This window comes from Lathyrus oleraceus, chromosome 2, assembly GCF_024323335.1.
Source record: "Lathyrus oleraceus cultivar Zhongwan6 chromosome 2, CAAS_Psat_ZW6_1.0, whole genome shotgun sequence".
Lineage (NCBI taxonomy): Eukaryota > Viridiplantae > Streptophyta > Magnoliopsida > Fabales > Fabaceae > Lathyrus > Lathyrus oleraceus.
Window position 1 is genome coordinate 87,715,858 of NC_066580.1, and position 7,617 is coordinate 87,723,474.

Here is a 7,617-nt window from a genome sequence, read left to right on the forward strand (position 1 = left end):
TTATCAAATGAATGGTCTTTAAATTAGAGTATGTTTAGATTGGTGGTATGTGATGAAATGAAATAAAATGGAGTGGTAACTAATGAGTTTTTATTGTTTAAATTTGCAAATAATAGATGAAATAAAATGGAACATGATGAAATGCATTCCATAAAATTTCATCTAAATCTTTATTTTTTGTTCATCCAATTTAGGATATATATATAATAACCGAATAAATAAAATGTGATATATATTCTATTTTGCTGTGTTCCATTCCGCTTCATCATATTCCATTTCGCTCCGCTATCCGAATATAGTTCAGTCTCCTATTTATTATATGCGGATAGTATAGTATAACTTCTACTCAATTTTCTTTAATAATCAAAATTGTCTTGTAGCCAAAAGAAACACAAGAACAATTTTTTATTTCGACTATAGAATTATTCATGAAAAAACTTTGCTATTTACACTAAAATAAAATATATGTTTTTTAATGTTAAAAAATATAATTTTATCACTAAAAAAGTTTGCTATCATCTGGTCATCATGGATGAGTTTCAATTGATTCAGCTTCTATCTCCGAAAATAGTTTTTCTTCAACACCGATCGAAAATCCGTTCCCTTCATCACCGAATGAAACCGCTTTTCATCTCTTCTTCGTAAACCCCCAACCTCTCTTCGTTCCATTATCTCAAAATCGCTTGCTGTCTAAGGGAAATTCTGTTTAAGAGCAACATGCAGCTACCTCACACCTCTTTCCCAAAAAGGGGAGTTAGGGTTCCACCATTGAAGAGGCAAGCGATGTCAAGTTTTGGATTTCCTTTTCAAATCGTTCTAGGTAACATAGTCTTAATCCTAAACTTTAAAGCCTCTCTAGGGTGTACATAGAAGCAAAGTTATTGTAATTGATGTTGCATGTTAAGTGTTTGTGTTAATTTCTATGAATACTTGCTCTTTTAATATGATTATTGAGATGATAATTGTTTAATATAGTATTTAATTGGTTTTGTGATGAATTTTGAATGTTATTTACTTAGTTTAGTACATGAATGAACTTGAGAATACGAGACTTGAATTGAAAATAGAATAATGCTGTACCTGAACCTGTATGGGTATACATTTGGTGTTTAGTCCATAACTTTTTTGACACTTCTGCCACTGCTTGATTCACTAGCTACCAACATGTTAATTCCTCTAGTAGAACATCATTCCTCTATATCAATAATGTACATTAGTATTAGTGTTAGTGACACGAAGTTCGGTTAGTAGTGGATATTGGTATTACAAGTATTGTTAACGACAAGTGTGTACTATGATGTTTGTGCTTTAATGTATTATGTGCTTAGATAAAAGTGTTGCTTCATATTTGTGGTATGTGTCACTTTGCGGCCTAATGGACAAGTATAACTAGTAAAGCAAATGCTAATAATGAATGATGGTATATGATAAGTTGATGACAAACAAATAATTTTAAGGTATCCAAGATTTCTAGATGCACAATTAAGCATCTAGGTAATACAAGAACAAAAAGCAATGATACTTACTAGCTACGAAATTATGCAACTAGGTAGTATATGAAAATAATGAATGTTAAACGAATAACTGTGGGGTAGATAAAGTAGCCTCAGAAAACAGGAGTACCATATGTAATGGTTACAGGAAAGTAGTAGGTGGGGCGCCGCCCATATACCTCTTTTTAGTGTACTTTAACGGTAGGTGGCTATCTCTTGGGTACACCCACGCCCGGGGATGTTGCGGATGCAATGTACGGACGAGCAAACAAACTATAATAGACATCCTTAATTATGGTTATTTTATGAGAGGGTTTTCTGTGTCAAATACACAAAGGCCTGGCTGGGAAAATCAAAAGTATATTTTATATTCTATGTTACTGGGTTTTATATTCACTATGTTTGGGATGATATTTTTAGGTATAGTTTGACATTGGAAGGCTGAAAAGTATGTTAATACTACTCGTGAGAAGTTGAATGGATAGCCTTATCGCTACCGGATCATAGTCTGAGTCGTAGATTAGAGAGTTGTACTCTATTGTTTGAATTGATATAGATATCTTGTACTCGTTGTATCAAAGATTGGAAAGTATTTAAGCTTTTTTTTTCACAAATTTCATATTTAACTAAAAGTTATTTATGTCACTAGCTAATACTAAAGTTATTTGTGTTACATTTATTGGTATTTTCATAGCAGGTCGATTTAATATCCAATTGTGAGTCTTGTTGAGTCCAGAAGTGATTCGATTTAGGAAAGTGGTCAGTAGGGTTCTACAGCTAAATATCATTTTTATATTCTTAGTAGGACTTGATGAAAGAGGCTGCCCATGGAGTCATATAAGGAATGAAGAATGCTACTATCTCATACTCATGGAGTCGTACGAGGAATGAAGAATGGTACTGTCTCATATAACCAAATTATATCATACTCAGTTTTTAGATGAAGTGATTTAAAACTGGAGTTTAATTTGCATTTTAATTAATTGATATGTGAGTTTGCAACTTAAAAGATTTTTTTCCAGGCCAGTTCCTGTGATTCTCAATGAACTTCTATCTAGATGTATCATATTTCTATGTGCTTATTTTGTATTACCTAGGGGACATGCAAATTTTCATTAATGTCTATATGTTTTGTACTGTATAGCTGGGTGGTTCCGTTTTATTTAATCTTGATGGAATTGACTAGTTAGAGTGATAAGTTAGACTAAACGAATATGAACTGCACTTATTATCACCCTAACTGGATATGAAGTAGTGACTACTACTAGAAAGATATTTGATGAGATAAGTATGTGTTCAAAATGAGAGTGTATAGTAAAGTATTTAGTTACAACTATATATAAATATCATGTCTAATTTACTTCTCATACCTTATAATGAAAGAGATTTACTTTTACGTTTTGTTTTAAAAAAACAATCAATTAGAAATTTTTATGTGTTGCAATGTTCTTGGTTGATTAGAGAACCTAGAGACGGAAATTTCGTGCAATTGTTGCCTGTTACAGTTCATCGAATTACTATGCCCTTGAATCTACCATGATGTTGGTTTCCTTGCAGTTATTTAGATTGAGTGAGCTTTGAGTTGAGTTGATTTGAAATTTCTCGCACAGACATTGCTCAATTCAAATTTTGCATAAACAGGAACAAGTCTAAAATGTATATTATGCATGATAGAATTGCTTGTTACATATGAGTAGAAAATATAGGTTGCTAGAGATCTTAAAAGGAATCAAGTTGATAGTGAATGTATCGAATAAAAAAATCACCTTACAGTTGTATATGTCTGATATACACTTGTAAAGTTTTGAAGCAAGGTTGGTTGATATACACTTGTAAAGTTTTGAAGCAAGGTTGGTTGATTAGATGCTCATATGATTCGGAAATTAGACTCCTATAACTATATGATTCTAGTAATAATAATTTGGTCTAGTACCTTATTTTTATAATCTGTACATGGTGTTTTTGAGTGATTTAAATAATCTAGAACCATTGTCATAATCCTTGGGTTATAATTGTCATTATGGTAAAGTTAGATTAGTAGTTCTATTATTTATAATCGAATATATACTAGTATAAGAAAAAAAAGAAAAAAATGATACACATGAATTAATATTGTATTCAAATGAAGAGCAAGTTTCTTTTTCTCCGAGTCGGGATGAGTTTCTTTTAATTAGAGCAAGTTTTTCATTTTTAAAAAATGTTACCCATGCAACCTTATTTTTAATCTAAAAAAAATAGTTAAAATAGAAAAGTGTTCCACATTTTAGTTTTAAAGACAATTCCCTTGTTCCACTCGTTTCACATCCCTGGTTTCTCACTCGTCTTTTGTCATACTAGAATCTCTAACCTCACCGTCGTCGTGTTTGCCTTCTCCGATGTTCACTCTTTTTCCATTCACAAAAATTTCATTTAGGACAAGCGATTCACACTTCAATTTTTGTCAAAGATTCAACAAAAACACCATTCACGACGGTATATTCTCTCATCAACATGTACTTCAAATGTAACCAAATCGAAACATTTATGTTTTTGTTTCATTGTTGTTGCACTATATTGTATGATGTTTATTTGAATTCAATCAATTCTGGTTATCATCAATGATCTGCCTCTCATTCTCTGATTTGACAAGGGGAATTTAAGAATTGATTTACGACACTGACTGCAAAAGAAATGCCTGGACGAGTGACTGTGAGATAATTCAACTTTCCAACCAATCTCCTCTACCTTTCTGAGTCAGATAGAGGCTCCCCTTGCTTGAGTAGTACTTTCACGCTTGGATCCATAAGAGTATCAGCTGGTTTAACATTCAACAAACCCGTTTCTTCCAAAATATCCATAGCATATTTACGCTGAGAAATCACCAAACCATCTTTAGATTGAGCTACCTTAATACCCAAGAAATAACGGGGTTTACCCAGATCTTTTGTATGAAATTGATTCGAAAGATGTTGTTTTAACTGGAGTAATCCTTGCTGATCACTACCAGTTATGAAAATATCATCTACATACACAATAAGATAAATATTCCCTTAGGTTGAGTGACAACAAAAAACAAAATGACCCGCTTCACTACGGACCATGCCAAACTGTTGTACTACAGTGCTAAATCTGCTGAATCAAGCTCTCGGAGATTGCTTAAGACCATAAAGAGACCCGTGTAGCCTACACACCATATTCGATGACTCCCCCTGAGCAACAAACCCATACTTCGTATATACTTCCTCTAAAAGATCACCATATAAAAAAGCATTTTTGATGTAAGTTGATGAAGAGGCCAATGTCGACTGGCTGCAATGGCTAGAAGAAGTCTAACAGATGTCATCTTGGCTACAGGCGAGAAGGTATCACTATAATCCAACCAAAAATCTGAGTGTACCCTTTGGCTATCAAGCAAGTTTTAAATCGATCAATCTTACCATTTGGACCAACCTTCACTGTATAAAGCCAACGACAACCTACTAAAGATTTTCCAGGGGGTAGAGGAACCAGTTCCCAGGTACCACTGCTTTGAGGAACACACATTTCATCAATCATTGCTTGCCTTCACTCAGGGTGAGATAATGTTTCACCTGGATTTTTAGGAATAGAAACAGAAGACAAAGAAGACAAACAAGTATATTGCAAAGGGGAATGACGATGATAACATAAATCAATATAGTGTGGAGAAGGATTTCGTGTTTGACGGATACCTTTTCGAAGGGCAATCGGAAGATCATACTCAGGTTGCAGGATCGAATCCGGTGATGGCGAGAGCATCAGAGGAGAGTCTACAATGAACTTAGGGACATGTACAACCTCAGAGACAGGTACGACAAACATTGATTGACGACACTGATATGTTTGAAGTGGACGAGAAGTGGGGGGGGGGGGATAATGGCAGATGGGACTTTCGAAATAGGTGTGGGAGTACTTTCCTGAAGGGGTTCTGGAGTTGCTTAGCTGGACTCGAAATATGGAACAGACTCGAAGGTAGTATCGACCGATACGAGGTATCGTTGTAGAGTATGTGAGTAGCAACGATAATATTTTTGGGATCGACGATAACCTAGAAAGACATACTTTAGTGATCGAGCTGATAGTTTTTTAAGTCCAGGGGAGAGATTGTGTACAAAACATGTGGACCCGAAGACTCGGGGAGGAATTGGGTGTAGTGGGGAATTGGGAAAAAAGATTGAATGAGAGATTTTATTGTTAAGGACAAATGAGGGCATGCGATTTATAAGGTAACATGCCATTAGCACAATATCCCCCCGAAATCGAAGTGGAACATTACCATGGAGAAATAGGGTACGAGTGGTTTCTACGAGATGTCAATTTTTGTGTTCGGCTATCCTGTTTTGTTGAGGCGTGTGAATGCAAGATGTTTGATGGAGAATACCATCGCGTGACATAAAATTTCAAAATTGGTGGGATAAATATTTCCGGGGATTGTCACTTCTTAAGGTACGGATAGACACATCGAATTGAGTTCTTATTTCTTGATGAAATTGTTCAAAAATAGAAAATAATTCAAATCTATTCTTCATTAAAATAACTACATGCAACGTGAAAAATCATCAATAAAGGTGATAAAATACCTAGACTCAAGAGTAGAGACAATACACAAAGGACCCCAAACATCGGTGTGAACTAAAGCAAAAGAGGACAAAACTCGTTTATTGACTCGATTGGGAAATTGACTACGAGTGTGTTTTCCTAACAGACACAACTCACAATGTACATTAGATACTTTCGATAAATTTGACACCAACTTATGTAGTTTGTAAAGTCTGGGATGACCTAACTGAGCATGGATAGTGAGTGGAAAATCTTTGGCTGAGCATGTTTGAGATGTCACTAAGAGGTAATAAAGGTCTTGAGACCCACATCCGACGCCAATCGTCCGTCCCGAACTCCGATCCTGCAGGGTAACATTATTGTTAGTGAAAGACACTACAATCAAGAGAACGAGTTAAACGATTGACTGAAAGTAAATTAAATGGACAATTAGGTGCATAGAGGACAAAAGTATCAGAGAGAGAAGGTAGAACTTGAAGAATACCAATCCATTCGGATCGGGTTTGAGAACCATTGGCAGAATATATTGTAGGTAAGAAACCAGACATAGAGAGGGAAGAGAAAACATTTTTGGGAAGAGAAAACATTTTTATTACCGGTAACATGATCAGACGCACCAGAATCAAGGACCCAGATCCAAGAGAAGACGATTGAGAGAGGAAAACAGATGAATTACCAGTGTGTGCTATCGAAGCAGTAGAATCTGAGTTCTGATAATTCTGATACTACATGAGAAAATCACCGTAGTTTGACATAAAGTTCTGAGGAGTAGCCATGAGTATCTAAAGAGAGAAAATATCACGTGAATTGGATAAAAAAGACTCTGTTTGAACTGGATCATAGTTTTCCGCAAGTGAAAAATAAAACCTGAGACCGCATCTGAAACAGTTGTACAATGGTGAGTGGGGCGGTGGAAAAATTGCCGGGATTGGCCGCCAGATGTGTTGTCACATGTGGTTCAGGTGGCAGCACGTAAGGCCCACGTGGGGAGATGGAGGTGGCGCATGTGGGCGCGTGCGGAGGTTTCTGCCGGTGAAAAAGTGGGGAACGGTCAAATCGGATGAGGCGCTTCTGCCGGTAGGGTTAGTTTGCCGGAAGATTGTCGGGAACATTAGCGACGGCGGTGGACGGCAGCGACAGTGCGGTGGTGACCGAAGAATTTTAAAATGATGCCAAAATGAGTCAGCAGAGTATGGAAGGCAAACCAAAATTATGACATAGTTTGTCAAAAATTTCTCATCGAAAGACAGTGGATCAATCGGGTAAAGTACGATGAAGAGTTGTCTCTCAGTAGGCTTTAGATACCATGTTGAAATACAAGAGACTAAGACATTTGAATAAACCATGTGTTTCGAAAAGCACTCCAAAAACATTATTATATATAGAGAGATTACAACTACTTACATGATATTGTCGATGTGAGACTATTCTATATACAAATATTCTTAACACTATATATTTATAAATATCAACAAAAGAAAAGCCAAGTAACTTGAGTACAATCATCTATGAAAGTAATAAACCATCTAGCCCCAAATACACTCAGAATGTTGGATGGACCCTAAAC

The 7,617-nt window shown here is 35.7% G+C and overlaps 1 long non-coding RNA gene across 1 annotated transcript; it reads left to right on the forward strand.

Moving 5' to 3' along the window:
- Positions 1-345: 345 nt before the first annotated feature.
- On the forward strand, positions 346-2,634 carry LOC127118254 (uncharacterized). The gene is made up of 2 exons (XR_007802147.1): positions 346-820; positions 2,296-2,634. It is a non-coding gene; the product is annotated as an uncharacterized LOC127118254 (long non-coding RNA).
- Positions 2,635-7,617: the final 4,983 nt, after the last annotated feature.